Source organism: Gopherus evgoodei, unplaced genomic scaffold (genome assembly GCF_007399415.2).
Source record: "Gopherus evgoodei ecotype Sinaloan lineage unplaced genomic scaffold, rGopEvg1_v1.p scaffold_52_arrow_ctg1, whole genome shotgun sequence".
NCBI lineage: Eukaryota > Metazoa > Chordata > Testudines > Testudinidae > Gopherus > Gopherus evgoodei.
Window position 1 is genome coordinate 1,300,473 of NW_022060073.1, and position 14,341 is coordinate 1,314,813.

Sequence of the window (14,341 nt, forward strand, 5' to 3'; positions counted from 1 at the left end):
TACTCTCTGAGTACGGTTATCCAGCCAGTTATGCACCCACCTTATAGTAGCCCCATCTAAATTGTATTTGCCTAGTTTATCGATAAGGATATCATGCAAGACCGTATCAAATGCCTTACTAAGGTCTAGGTATACCACATCCACCGCTTCTCCCTTATCCACATGTCTCGTTATCCTATCAAAGAACGCTATCAGATTGGTTTGACATGATTTGTTCTTTACAAATCCATGCTGGCTATTCCCTATCACCTTACCACCTTCCAAGTGTTTGCAGATGATTTCTTTAATTACCTGCTCCATTATCTTCCCTGGCACAGAATTAAACTAACTGGTCTGTAGTTTCCTGGGTTGTTTTTATTTCCTTTTTTATAGATGGGCACTATATTTGCCCTTTTCCAGTCTTCTGGAATCCCTATCAGCTCTCTGAGCTTACCAAAATTCGCCTTCCTGAAATCCATTGTCTCTATTTTGCTGTACTCCCTTCTACCCTTCCTTAGAATTGCAAACTCTATGATTTCATGATCACTTTCACCCAAGCTTCCTTCTACTTTCAAATTCTCAACGAGTTCCTCCCTATTGGTTAAAATCAAGTCTAGAACAGCTTCCCCCCTAGTAGCTTTTTCAACTTTCTGAAATAAAAAGTTGTCTGCAATGCAGTCCAGGAACTTATTGGATAGTCTGTGCCCTGCGGTGTTATTTTCCCAACATATATCTGGATAGTTGAAGTCCCCCATCACCACCAAATCTTGGGCTTTGGATGATTTTGTTAGTTGTTTGAAAAAAGCCTCATCCACCTCTTCCACCTGGTTAGGTGGCCTGTAGTAGACTCCTAGCACAACATCACCCTTTTTTTTTACCCCTTTTATCCTGACCCAGAGACTCTCAACACTTCCATCTCCTATGTCCATCTCCACCTCAGTCCAAGTGTGTACATTTTTAATATATAAGGCAACACCTCCTCCCTTTTCCCCATCTATCCTTCCTGAGCAAACTATACCGATCCACACCAACATTCCAGTCGTGTGTATTATCCCACCAAGTTGCAGTGATGCCAACAATGTCACAGTTGTGCTTATTTATTAGCACTTCCAGTTCTTCCTGCTTATTACCCATACTTCTCGCATTTGTATATAGGCATCTAAGATACTGGTTTGATCTTGCCTCCCAGTTTTGCCCTGACCCTCCTTTCTCTCTGCCATTATAGCCCGTGCTCCCACCTGTTTCCAACCCATCTCCCAGGTCTTGTTCCCCACTTACCTGTGGGCTTTGCTCACCTGTCCCCGTTGAACCTAGTTTAAATCCCTCCTCCCTAGGTTAGCCAGTCTGTGTGCAAATAGGGTCTTTCCCCTCCTCGAAAGGTGAACACCATCTTTGCCTAGCAGTCCTTCCTTGACTAGCATCCCGTGGTCGAGGAAGCCAAAGCCCTCCTGGTGACACCATCTTCGCAGCCAGGCATTCACCTCCATGATGCATACCGAGGCTGCAGGCAGAAGAGCAGCTGCCCACACCTCTATTCTCCCCCTCTTGTCGCCTCACCCTTCCCCAGTCCCTGGTTCTCTTTGGAGACCAGTCCCAGCATTCCAGGCTGGCTCCAGGAGCTGCTCACCCATAGTGACCAGCCTCCTATTATTGTCAGCCCTTTGCTCTGCTGCTTTTCAGTCTTGCAGTTGCTTGCTCAGCAGATCAGGTGCCTGGGAACCTGAAGGGGAGCTGCTGCCTACAGGAGCGAGAACCAGCCCCAGAGTGGGGTAGGAGGAGGGGAATAACATGGGAGCTCCAAGCAGAAAGCCCCTCAGTGGGGTGCTCCCCTGGCCAGAGCTGCAGGAAAGAAGCCTGGGTCTGGCAGCCAGGCAAGGGGGCAAGTTGTCATCAAGCAGGAAGAAATGAAAATGGAGACTCCAGCTTAGTCACAGCTGGGCAGAGAGCTGGACTGGGAGCAGCCCCTCTCTGCAGACTACCCAGCCTTGGTTCCCAGTGTCGCCTGTTCTCGCTGCCCCAAGTCCTGCCAGAGCCCTGACACCCTGGGGCTTTATAAGCACCACGGAGGATTATTTCAATGGATAATTTTTATGCTGGGACCTGGCTAGTTTAGGGCATTGAGGAATAGGATCCAGGACTTTTCCCCTCTAGTGGGTGCCAGCTCTGCTCTACCCCAGATCAGGCGGACAGGCTGGCTCAGGGTGGGGGCAGGGAATGGGCTGCCTTCCACCTTGGTGATAGGTGTCCACATCCTAGCAGCCATTAGCCCAACTGGCAGTAATTGGCCCCCTTGCTGGCAGCCTCAACACGGAGGCTAAGGCCTAATGGCTCTTGGAGCCTGAATTCCCTCCCCCTCAGCCGGGTCCCTTAGGGCCCTGCTAAGCTGCGTGGGGGGAGCGTGCCCTGACAGTGCCTGTGGGGGCCCTGTTCTGAGGATGAACAGCAGCCTCCAGCCCCTGTAAGTGCTAAGGAACCTCAGCTCGCATCTCCCTGTGAGCCCCAAACCTTCCTGCCAGTGGCTCTAAGGCGGGGGTCCCTAGGGTGGCTGGTGAGGGGCCCAGGAGAGGGAGTTGGCTCCTCTCCCCCCACACCCTATCGGCTGGAGCCTGACCCGAGCACCCAGGGTTTTCCAAGCCATGTGGGGGTGGGGGACGTGGCAAACACACAACGGGCCCATCACCATCTCACAGCCTCCCCTGGCCATGGGGGAGGGGAGCTCCAGTGAGGCCCCAGTGGGAACTCGGCAGTAACAGGATTATCCAGTAATTCTGCGCCATCCTCCAGGCCTGGGCACTGCGGCTTCTTCCAGGAACAGGGCTCCAGCAGCATTGCCACGGCGATGCTGCCCTCCGATGTCGTGGCCAGCCCGAGTGCCACGAGAGACAGATGGGAGCTGGCAGGCTGCGTGGCCAGGGATTCCTGGGAGAGGAGAAAGGAGTGGCCAGGAAAAGCTCCTCAGATTATAAGGGAGGTTGGATGGCTGACAGGCAGACAGCAGCTTCTGACCCTGCCCCAGCCAGCAGCTACCCGAGGGGAAGAGATCCCCCCTCACAAGGCTGGGACGTTGAGTCCTCAACTGTGGTCTGCTGGGAATTCGGCTCTGTGGAACTGACTCCACCAGAGGCCCTAGACAGGACAGGGGAGCGGATCTGCTGACCAGCCTGGCACTGGGACCGGCTGATATAGCATTTCCCCTCGGCCTCAAGACAGGGCTGAGGGCTCCTAACCCTTCCGGGAGGCCAGCTGAGAAGGGAAGGATTGAAATCACCAGTGAAACCGACTGTGTCTTCACTTACACGCCCATCAGCAGGCTCACTCGGGTATAGCTGAGGGCAAAACCCAGGCCACGGTTTGGAAACGGATCCCTTAAAGGAATCCCTCCACTCTCCTCCCCGGGGTGGTCCTGCTGTTACCACCCCTCGAGCTCAAAGGCTCTTACTGAGCAGTATTTATCTGTATGGCAGAGAACCCCATCAGCGCAGGGCCTCCAGGCTGCACAAGCACATCGACAGAGACACTCCCTTCCCGAAGACGAGGTTGTAACTAATGTGGGACTACGAGGGGCGATTACACATGGTTATACGGACCAGCTAGATGAATGCCTCGTGAGGGGGTAGTTTTGTTGGCTGGCTTTTTAAAGATATACATTTAGAATCGTAGGACTGGAAGGGACCCTGCCCTCACAACAGGACTAAGTATTATCTAGACCAGGGGTCAACAACACGGTGCCCGCTGGTGCCATGGTGCCCGCCGGGGCATCTATATGCACCCATGTACTGGCCGGCAGACAAGCATCCACCGAAATGCCACCAAAAAGCTGCAACATCAAGAGGCATCACTGCCAAAAAGCCTCCAAAAAGCAGCATCATTAAGAGGTGTCGCCACCAAAATGCCGCTGATTTTCAGTGGCATTTCAGCAGCAACTCTTCTTCACCTTGTTGCTTCTCAGCAGCATTTCAGCAGATGCCTGTCCACCAGCCATGGTTCTTGGTGGCTCATCATCTGGCGCCCGCCAGATGAAAAAGGTTGGGGACCACTGGTCTAGACCGATGTAACCCCTGTGTCATAAACCGACAGATAAGGGTTAATGCCTCTTTTACCTGTAAAGGGTTAAGAAGCTCAGTGAACCTGGCTGACACCTGACCAGAGGACCAAGGGGGGGGACAAGATACTTTCAAATCTTGGTGGGGGGAAGTCTTTGTTTGTGCTCTTTGTTTTGGGGGTTGTTCGCTCTTGGGACTAAGAGGGACCAGATATCAATCCAGGCTCTCCAAATCTTTCTGAATCAGTCTCTGGTGTTTCAAACTTGTAAGTAATTAGCTAGGCAAAGCGTGTTAGTCTTATTTTTGTTTTCTCAACTTGTAAATGTTCCTTTTTTGCTGAGAGGATTTTACCTCTGCTTGCTATAACTTTGAACCTAAGGCTAGAGGGGGTTCCTCTGGGGTATATGAATCTGATTACCCTGTAAAGTATTTTCCATCCTGATTTTACAGAGATGATTACCTTTCTTTCTTTAATTAAAAACTTTCTTTTTAAGAACCTGATTGATTTTTCCTTGTTTTAAGATCCAAGGGGTTGGATCGGTGTTCACTAGGAACTTGGTGAAAAAGCCTCTCAAGGCTGCCCAGGGAGGGGAAGGTTTTGGGGGGACAGGAAGTGTTCCAGACACTGAAATTTCTGGATGGTGGCAGTGTTACCAGATCTAAGCTAGTGATTAAACTTAGAAGTGTCCATGCAGGTCCCCACATCTGTACCCTAAAGTTCAGAGTGGGGGAGGAACCTTGACACCCTGAAAAATGTTATTGATTTTTTTAATTAATAATCAAGGGCATTAATGAGACAGTTGTCGAGAATGCGACTGCTTAAAGCTCAGACGTCAGCATTAGGGGAGCCGTGTGTCTTCTTAATAAAGGCTCAGCTCCCCTCTGGAATACAGAACGGCTGAGTGAGATGCTGGTTGTTGCCAAGACTGCTTGAATCTTAACCAAGTCAATGAAATGGGTGAAAAGCAGAGCTGGATGCACCCCACAACAGAATGAGCAGCCACCTCTGCCACAACAGAAGAAACCAGAAACAAATGAAAAACAATTACTAACCTTTCGTAACTTGTTCTTCAAGCTGTGTTGCCCATGTTCCTTCCACTCTTGTGTGTGCAGGCTGTCACAGAGTCCCCAGGCGATGCTCTGGAACTGCTCCCACCAAGCTAGGCAGGACTTTGGGGAGCCTCCTCTCCCTTGGAGCAGACTTGTTCAGGGCAAGAAGCTCACACGGCTTCACCTCCTGGGTCTCTCCTTGGAGCATTCAGCATCCTCTGCCCCTCCGTGCACTTCCCACAGCGAGCCCGCCCCAGTAGGGTCCTGGGGAGGCCACAGGGTCCTGCACCCCCACTTTGCAGTCAGACGTGACTCTCAGCCAGCCAGTAAAACAGAGGTTTATTCAATGACAGGAACAGGGTCTAAAACAGAGCTTGTAGGTACAGCGAACCGGACCCCTCGGCTGGGTCCATTCTGGGGGGCAGTGAGCCAGACCCCCCACATCTGCACTTCACTCCTCGTCCCCAGCCAGCTCCAGACTAACAACTCCTCCCAGCCCCTCCTCTCTGCTCAGCCCCTTTCCCGGGCCAGGAGGTCACCTGATCCCTTTGTCTCCAACACCTTCAGCTGGCACCTTTGCAGAGGAGGGGCCCAGGCCATCAGTTGCTAGGAGACAGTGTGTCAGGCATTTAGGTGCATTGGCCCTTTGCTCTGCCAGATACTTAAGAACTGCCATGGGGACACTGAGGCACCAACACCATATTTAGAGAAAAGGTTAAGAACATTCCTAGTTCATCACACATGCCCTGTGCACAGTCTCCAGACAGCTTTTCCCCCAGTGGTGCCCGGCAGGGTGGCTTGAGTGCCTTCTGCTGCCATGCGCCGCTGGCATCAGCACAAAGGGCCCAGCCAACTCCTCGCCCCCTCAGTTCATTCTTTCCAGAAACTCCAGTGCAGAAGGGTGCAGGGAAGGGACACGTGCAACTTATCTCTAAGAACAACAATTACAAAAGGTTAGTAACCCTTTTTTCTTCTTCATAAGAACAGCTGTACTGGGTGAGACCAAAGGTCCATCTAGCCCAGTGTCCTGTCTGCCGACAACAGCCAGTGCCAGGTGCCCCAGAGGGAATGAACAGAACAGGGAATCATTGAGTGATCCAACCTCTGCTGCCCATTTCCAGCTTCTGGCAAACAGAGGCGAGGGACACCGTCCGGCTAATAGTCACTGATGGACCTGTCCCCCATGAACTTATCTAGTTCCTTTTTGAACCCTGTTATAGTTTTGGCCTTCACAACATCCCCTGGCAAGGAGTTCCACAAGTTGACTGTGCGTCATGTGAAGAAATACTTCCTTTGGTTTTAAACCTGCTGCCTATTAATTTCACTTGGTGACCACTAGTTCTTGTTTTATGAAAAGGAGTAAATAACACTTCCTTATCCAGTCATGATTTTAATAGACCTCAATCATATCCCCCCGAGCCGTCTCTTTTTCAAGCTAAAAAGTCCCAGGCTTATTAATCTCTCCTCATATGGAAGCCGTTCCCCACCCCTAATAATTTTTGTTGCCCTTTTCTAAATCCAATATATATTTTTTGAGATCAGGCAACCACATCTGCACACAGTATTCAAGATGTGAGTGTCCAATGGATTTATATAGAGAAAATATGATATTTTCTGTCCTATTCTTTATCCCTTTCTTAATGATTCCCAACATTCTCATCCCCTTTTTGACTGCCGCAGCACATTGCGTGGATGTTTTCAGAGAACTATCCACAACGACTCCAAGATCTTTCTTGAGTGGTAACAGCTAATTTAGACCCCATCATTTTCTAGGTATAGTTGGGATTATATTTTCCAATGTAAGGGATGGGAGTTCCTGCGCTACCCCTCCCTCCCCAGCTCCTCACCACCTCCCCTCCCTCCCCAGCGCTACCCCCCAGCTCCTCACCGCTACCCCTCCCTCCTCAGCCCTACCCCGTCACCCACTCCCCACAGATGTTCCTCCGCTCTCTCTCCTGGTGCTGTCCATTGAATGACTCCACAACTGTACCTCCACTGAGAGAGGGGTGCAGAGTTGTGGCTGGGGAGGTCAGTTTGGGGCTGGGGGGGTGCAGAGTTGTGGCTGGGGGGGGTCAATGTGGGGTGGGGGAGGGGTGCAGATTTGCAGCCGGGGGGTCAATGTGGAGTGGGGGAGGGGTGCAGAGTTGTGACTGGGGAGGTCAATGTGGGGTGGGGGAGGGGTGCAGAGTTGTGGCTGGGGGGGGTCAATGTGGGGTGGGGGAGGGGTGCGGAGTTGTGACTGGGGGGGTCAATGTGGGGTGGGGGAGGGGTGCAGAGTTGTGGCTGGGGGGGGTCAATGTGGGGTGGGGGAGGGGTGCGGAGTTGTGACTGGGGGGGTCAATGTGGGGTGGGGGAGGGGTGCAGAGTTGTGGCTGGGGGGGGTCAATGTGGGGTGGGGGAGGGGTGCAGATTTGCAGCCGGGGGGTCAATGTGGAGTGGGGGAGGGGTGCAGAGTTGTGACTGGGGAGGTCAATGTGGGGTGGGGGAGGGGTGCAGAGTTGTGACTGGGGGGTCAATGTGGGGTGGGGGAGGGGTGCAGAGTTGTGGCTGGGGGGTCAATGTGGGGTGGGGGAGGGGTGCACAACTGTAGTTTAGGGGATTGAGCTGGCCCACAGCATTAATGGGTGTCAGGGGTGGTCCCAGCCCACACTCTGGGGAAGAAGTGGGCAAATCGGTGAGAGTCCAGAGAAGAGCGACAAGATGCTGACAGGTCTGGAGAACAGGGGCTGTGAGGGGAGCCGGAAAACACGGGGGCCGTTCAGGCTGGAGAAGAGAAGGCAGAAGGGGCCATGAGAAGAGTTTCAAGGGTGTAAAAGGTTGTTCTGAAGGAGGGTGAGAAATGGTTCTCCTTAGCCACTGAGGGCAGGACAAGGAGCAATGGGCTCAAAGCGCAGCAGGGGCGGTTTGGGTTGGGCACTAGGAGAAGTTCCTCACTGGCCGGGTGGTTAAGCGCCGGGATCAATTGCCCAGGGAGGCTGTGGAGTCTCTGGCCGGGGGCGGGGGTGTTTAAGAGCAGGTCAGACAAACCTGCCAGGGCTGCTCTAGGTAATATGGGGTCATAGGACTGGAAGGGACCTTGCGAGGTCACACAGTCCCGTCCTACCAAAGTGCAAAGGCTGGCCTGGATGCCCTGCATTTCTAGGACTGTTACACACAATACAGGCAGGGCTAATTCTCACAGCGGCAGGGGGACCTCACCCCCCTCATCTTTAATGCGTTTTGGATTTCCTCCCTTTCGGATTGGCAGCACAGCCCCCTCATCCCCCCACCCACAGCTGTAACCACTCATGCCTTGCAATGCTGAATCCAAGCCCCATCCTTTCTGGAGGTCACAGCCACTGTCAGATCCCCAGCCCATGTTTGGGTTGGTTTCTCGGCTGCTGCCCACTCTGGGGCTGTGTGGCCCATTCCACGCCTCAGAAGGAGATGCAGCTCTCCCAGGAAGGCAGCTGGGTTACTGGGGTGCAGCACCTCCCTATGTTGGAGGAGCCCCCAACTTGCCTGAGCTGAAGAGGAGCAGAAGCCCCACCCCATGCTCTACAGAGCCACTGAGGCAGAGCAATGGCTTACCTGGTGGAGACCTGGTTGCTTGGCTTCTTCTCCTCAAGGTCTGCGGGCCTGGCACCTGAGATAAGCCTGGGTGCTGGCCCCAGGTACCCTTTCCCTCTCCAGCTAACGGCAACCCAGGGCCGCCCAACCAAGGGTGTTCCTAATGGAGCAGATTGCAGCCACCTTATGGAGGTGCAGCCCTTGGACACTCCAAGCGCCGGGCAGGAGACCCCAGCATGCCATGCTTCACCAGCCAGACTGCTCAGATCCAGCCTGAGCCCACCCTCTCCTTAAACATCACTCAGCCAAGCCAGTCACATTTGGTTCCTTTAAATCTCTACCCAAAGTTGAGCCCCGCAGGCCCCCAGAGCATCTCTGGAGCTGCTCTAACCCTCCTCTGCCTTGTCCACACTGTCCCAGCAAGGAGGGGCCCAGGACCAAACGTTGTACCCAGCTGCAGTCATGCCAGATCAGGGCAGAGAGGGGGTCTCCCCTCGCTGCTGCTCCAAGATGGGAACCTCGGGGCTCAGAGTTATAGACTCATAGACTCATAGACTCTAGGACTGGAAGGGACCTCAAGAGGTCATCGAGTCCAGTCCCCTGCCCTCATGGCAGGACCAAATACTGTCTATACCATCCCTAATACACATTTATCTAACCTACTCTTAAATATCTCCAGCGATGGAGATTCCACAACTTCCCTAGGCAATCTATTCCAGTGTTTAACTACCCTGACAGTTAGGAACTTTTTCCTAATGTCCAACCTAAATCTCCCTTGCTGCAGTTTAAGCCCATTGCTTCTTGTTCTATCATTGGAGGCTAAGGTGAACAAGTTTTCTCCCTCCTCCTGATGACACCCTTTTAGATACCTGAAAACTGATATCAGGTCCCCTCTCAGTCTTCTCTTTTCCAAACTAAACTAAACCCAATTCCTTCAGCCTTCCTTCATAGGTCATGTTCTCAAGACCTTTAATCATTCTTGTTGCTCTTCTCTGGACCCTCTCCAATTTCTCCACATCTTTCTTGAAATGCGGTGCCCAGAACTGGACACAATACTCCAGTTGAGGCCTGACCAGCGCAGAGTAAAGCGGAAGAATGACTTCTCGTGTCTTGTTTACAACACACCTGTTAATGCATCCCAGAATCATGTTTGCTTTTTTTGCAACAGTATCACACTGTTCACTCATATTAAGCTTGTGGTCCACTATGACCCCTCGATCTCTTTCTGCCATACTCCTTCCTAGACAGTCTCTTCCCATTCTGTATGTGTGAAACTGATTGTTCCTTCCTAAGTGGAGCACTTTGCATTTATCTTTATTGAACTTCATCCTGTTTACCTCAGACCATTTCTCCAATTTGTCCAGATCATTTTGAATTTTGACCCTGTCCTCCAGAGCAGTTGCAATCCCTCCCAGTTTGGTATCGTCCGCAAACTTAATAAGCGTACTTTCTATGCCAACATCTAAATCGTTGATGAAGATATTGAACAGAACCGGTCTCAAAACAGACCCCTGCGGAACCCCACTTGTTACACCTTTCCAGCAGGATTGGGAGCCATTAACAACTACTCTCTGAGTACGGTTATCCAGCCAGTTATGCATCCACCTTATAGTAGCCCCATCTAAATTGTACTTTCCTAGCTTATCTATAAGAATGTCATGAGAGACCGTATCAAATGCCTTACTAAAGTCTAGGTATATCACATCCACCGCTTCTCCCTTATCCACAAGGCTCGTTATCCTATCAAAGAACGTTATCAGATTAGTTTGACACGATTTGTTCTTTACAAATCCATGCTGGCTATTCCCTATCACCTTACCACCTTCCAAGTGTTTGCAGAGTTGAGGAACTTCCTCCTCCCTCACAGCTGCCAACCACTGGCCTATTCCCCACCCTCTCCTGTTACATAGGTAGGTCCCACTGCTGTGCCCTCCACCCTCCCATGGCCTTGGCCATCCCTGTTCCCTCATGCAGGGTGTCTGGTTATTCCCCCCACGTGGATTAGCTGCATTTTTCTTGCTGGGTTCTGCCCTGCCCCTGGGTAGTTCTCTGTCCCGACGGAGCCTGGGGCCTCCTCCCACTCTGACTTAACTGAGTTCATCCACGTGCCCTGCTCGCCTCTTTCACTTCCTTAAAGACGACAGGAAACCCAACAGGGGCTCTCAGGGCCCCGCGTGGCTCCCCCAGCTCACGCTAAGGCCGGTCGGGAGTGTGAAAGCCGCATCCCCCCGAGCGAGGACACTCCGCTGAGCTCCCCTGGCAGATGGCAGGATTCTTCTGTTGCCCCCGCGACTCCCACTCGGGGAGGAGGCTGAACCCCAGCGCTGGAGCGAGTGGCTTTGCTGAAGCGCTGCAGCTCTGCTGCAGTTCAAGTGGAGACGTAGCCCAGTCGCCCCTTCATTCACACCCCGTCAGCCTGCTGTCAGCACACACAACGAGGGCACGACCAAGCCATGGCAATGAGTGTTTGTTACGATTCCAGGAGCCGCAGCATCAGCTCGGTTACTGAACTCCAGCTCCCCGCCCTCGCCTGCGAGCTCTGTGGCCTCTCATCTCACTGTTTGACTTTCCGAGCCCCAGCTGTCTGCCGAGATCGACTCTTTCACACGGTGCCTGAGCTGCGGCGGCTCACGCCCCATTACCGTTCAAGCGAGCGAATGGGATTTTCCACTTCTTCAGCCGGCTCTGCACATGCTGCCGCAGCAGCTTTGCACGTAAAGGTGCGAGGTGGAACCGGCTGAAGTTGCAGCTCTACATGAACAGGTGCAAGCGAACCCCCCCCTCCCCGCCCCAACCCGGTTTTGCACTGGCGGAAGAGCATCCATGCACGTTTCACTGGAACATCACCCCTCTGCGTAAACCAGCCCCACTTGTGTGACCAGCGAGTGGCAGCTGCTGGCCAGTTTCCAAGGAGGGGCTGGGCAGCTGGGTTAGCAATTGCCAAGGTCAATTCTTTTCAGGGCAGACTCCAAAAGCAGGGAACTGCCAGAGCTTTCCGACGCCTTGTCCCGTCCCCTCCTACCCTGGACCCACTCTAGTCTCCGCTTTGAAGGCCAGAAGTGACCACTGTGACTATTGACTTTGACTCCACTACACTGCAGGCCAGTGTGCCAGAGCAGGGAGCAGGGTGGATTTGACCTGGGAAGTTTGCAGGGGGGTTACATTGGGGAGGGGAAGGAAGCTCCCTGAGCTGTAATCTGAGCCAGGAGGGGGAGTGGGGAGAAGTGACACCTCCTGCCCCAGAGACTGAACAAAGGGGAGGAGGAGCTGGGGGAGGAGGAAGAGAGCTGCTGGAGGAGGTTTTGTTGTCAGTCTTGGGCTCGGGGGTGCAACGCAGGGAACCCCAAGTCTGGGGTCTAAGCTCCTTGCCCCCCCACCGAGGGGCCTGGCTGAAGGGTCCTGGTTGTACCTACACGCTCCGCTTGGGACTGTGCTCCTGTCGGCTAATAAACCTTCTGTGTTACTGGCTGGCTGAGAGTCCCGGGGAATCGCAGGAAGAGGGGTGCCGGGCCTGGACTCCCCCACACTGCGTGACAGCCAGCGACCCTCCCACAGGGACACCAGCCAGCCCAGAAGAGCAGGTTCAGCTAGAGCAGAGCTGCCAGATTCCCAGTCTGGCCAGAAACACTCCACGGGATGGAGCCTCCACCACCACCCCAGTTCAGCCAGTCAAATGGTGAACCCAGGACCCAGCGCCTCCTCCCCCTACTCAGGAGCTCCGGGACAGCCGCCATCCCCCCCGGCTCCCAGTCCTGTGGGAGAAGGGTGTAAGCTGGGTGGTTTGGGGGCCCTGCACAGGGACACCCATCCGTCCGCACTGAAATCAGTCTCCCCTTCCAGCAGCCTGGGGAGAGCCAGGTGCCGGCAGTTCACTTCCTGAGGAGACCCAGGAACCAGAGCGGAGCCATGCCCTGGCCAACTACACACGGGGTGGGAGACAGGCTATAGGCAGCACCCCAGCCCCCCCCCAGAGACCAGCTGACCATGCTGCTGGGGCAGAGCCAACCCCAGGCCCATTCATGCCTTAGCTCAGGGGAGTGGGGGGTGGATGGGGCAGGCAGCTGCACAACTAGCGCTGCTGACACCCAAAGCTGCTGCCTGCAGCCTCTACAGCTCCTAGCCCGCCATGGGGCCCTGCACGCTAGGCCCAGGGCCAGCTCCAGGCACCAGATGAGAAAAGCACATGCCTGGGGCAGCACATTGTAAGGGGCAGCATTCCAGCCAGTCTTGGGGCGGCCAGCCCAGCCCTGCAGGGACACGAACCCTGGGCTGGGGGTGAGGGCAGGAACTAGCACTCCCTGCCACTCATCGTGCCGCCGGGCTCCCTGGGACGCACCACTCCCCACTGCCTGCACCAGCCACCGCCTCCTGCAGCCCCCAGGCACCGGAAGCAGGGAGGGTTCTGCGGCGGCCCAGCAGGCAGCGGAGGGGCGGGCCCCACTGATCCCGGTGCTATTTGCACGGTGCTGTGCCCTATTGCACGGCCCTGGCTGGGCACCGCAGCATCCTGGAGCTCCCTGGCCCCCTGCTCCATTTCACATGCACGGGGTGCAACCCTCCTGTCCCCTCACTCAGGAACTCCACTCCCACTTCAGCTTTGCCCTGGCTGCTATGGAGACTCTCCTGAGGCAGACCAGCCGCTCACGCAGGCAGAGCCCCTGGGGACCTGCTGAGCTCTAGAGCCGTAGTGAAAAGCTGGCTGCTCCCCCCACACCCCCAGGAAGCAAGGTAGAGACATGCGGGGGTAGGGTAAGAGCTCCTGCTGGCTGCCCCCCCCCCCCGGAAGCAAGGAAGAGACACGCGGAGGTAGGGTAAGAGATCCTGGCATGGCTGGTGGTAGTGGGGGGTAGTTCCTGGCTCCCGGGGCCAGGGGCAGATTGGCCAGGCGTTGCCGTTACAGGAGACGGGTCATCCTAGGGTCTCTGAAGGAATCAAGGAGTTTCACTGGAACCACAAACTCAGCTCTCGGCCCCTGCCTGCCTCACTGGAACTGGGGGGACAGGTGGGTGTCAGCTGCAAAGCAGGGGCCTCATAGGACAGCTACCAGAACGAGAAAGGAGCTGTGGGCAGGGGGTGGCCCCACGGAGAAAGCCCTGCTCGGATTGCTCACAGAACAATGGCCCGAGTCCAGGATGTTATCACCCATGGGGATGGGAGGGATGAAGGGCAGGCCCAGCCGCATGGGGTGCACGTGATGCTCTGGCCCAGACCAGGGGAAGTGGGGCTCTGTGATGGCGGACCAGACAGTAAGTGTGAAAATTCATGATGGGGGTGGGGAGTAATAGGAGCCTATATAAGAAAAAGACCCCAAAATTGGGACTGTCTCTATAAAATCAGGACCTCTGGTCACCCTACTCTGTGGTGTCAGGGAACAGTCACTTCTGAAAAAGATTTTCTTTCACACCGCAGGCCAGCGCGAGTCTGGTGGTGTGTGAGCCAGACCTGAAACGGAGGGGCAAGAACGTGGGGGCCTCTTCCCCCGTCAGAAAAGACACTTGGTGGGATACCAAGTGCACAAGGCAGCAGAGCTGCTGCGGGAACCGGCTGTAAGCTGCCTTCATGGCCAAGCCCTTTGCAGAGCCAGCGAAACGCAGCGCTGGTCTCGCAGTCCCCAGCCCGGCCACACTGGAGATGCAGCCAGGTGGGGACCACTCCAATGATGCTTTTGATTTCCCAGGTGGGGGGAGGCCCACAGGGCAGGAGCCGCAAAGGAGACAAAC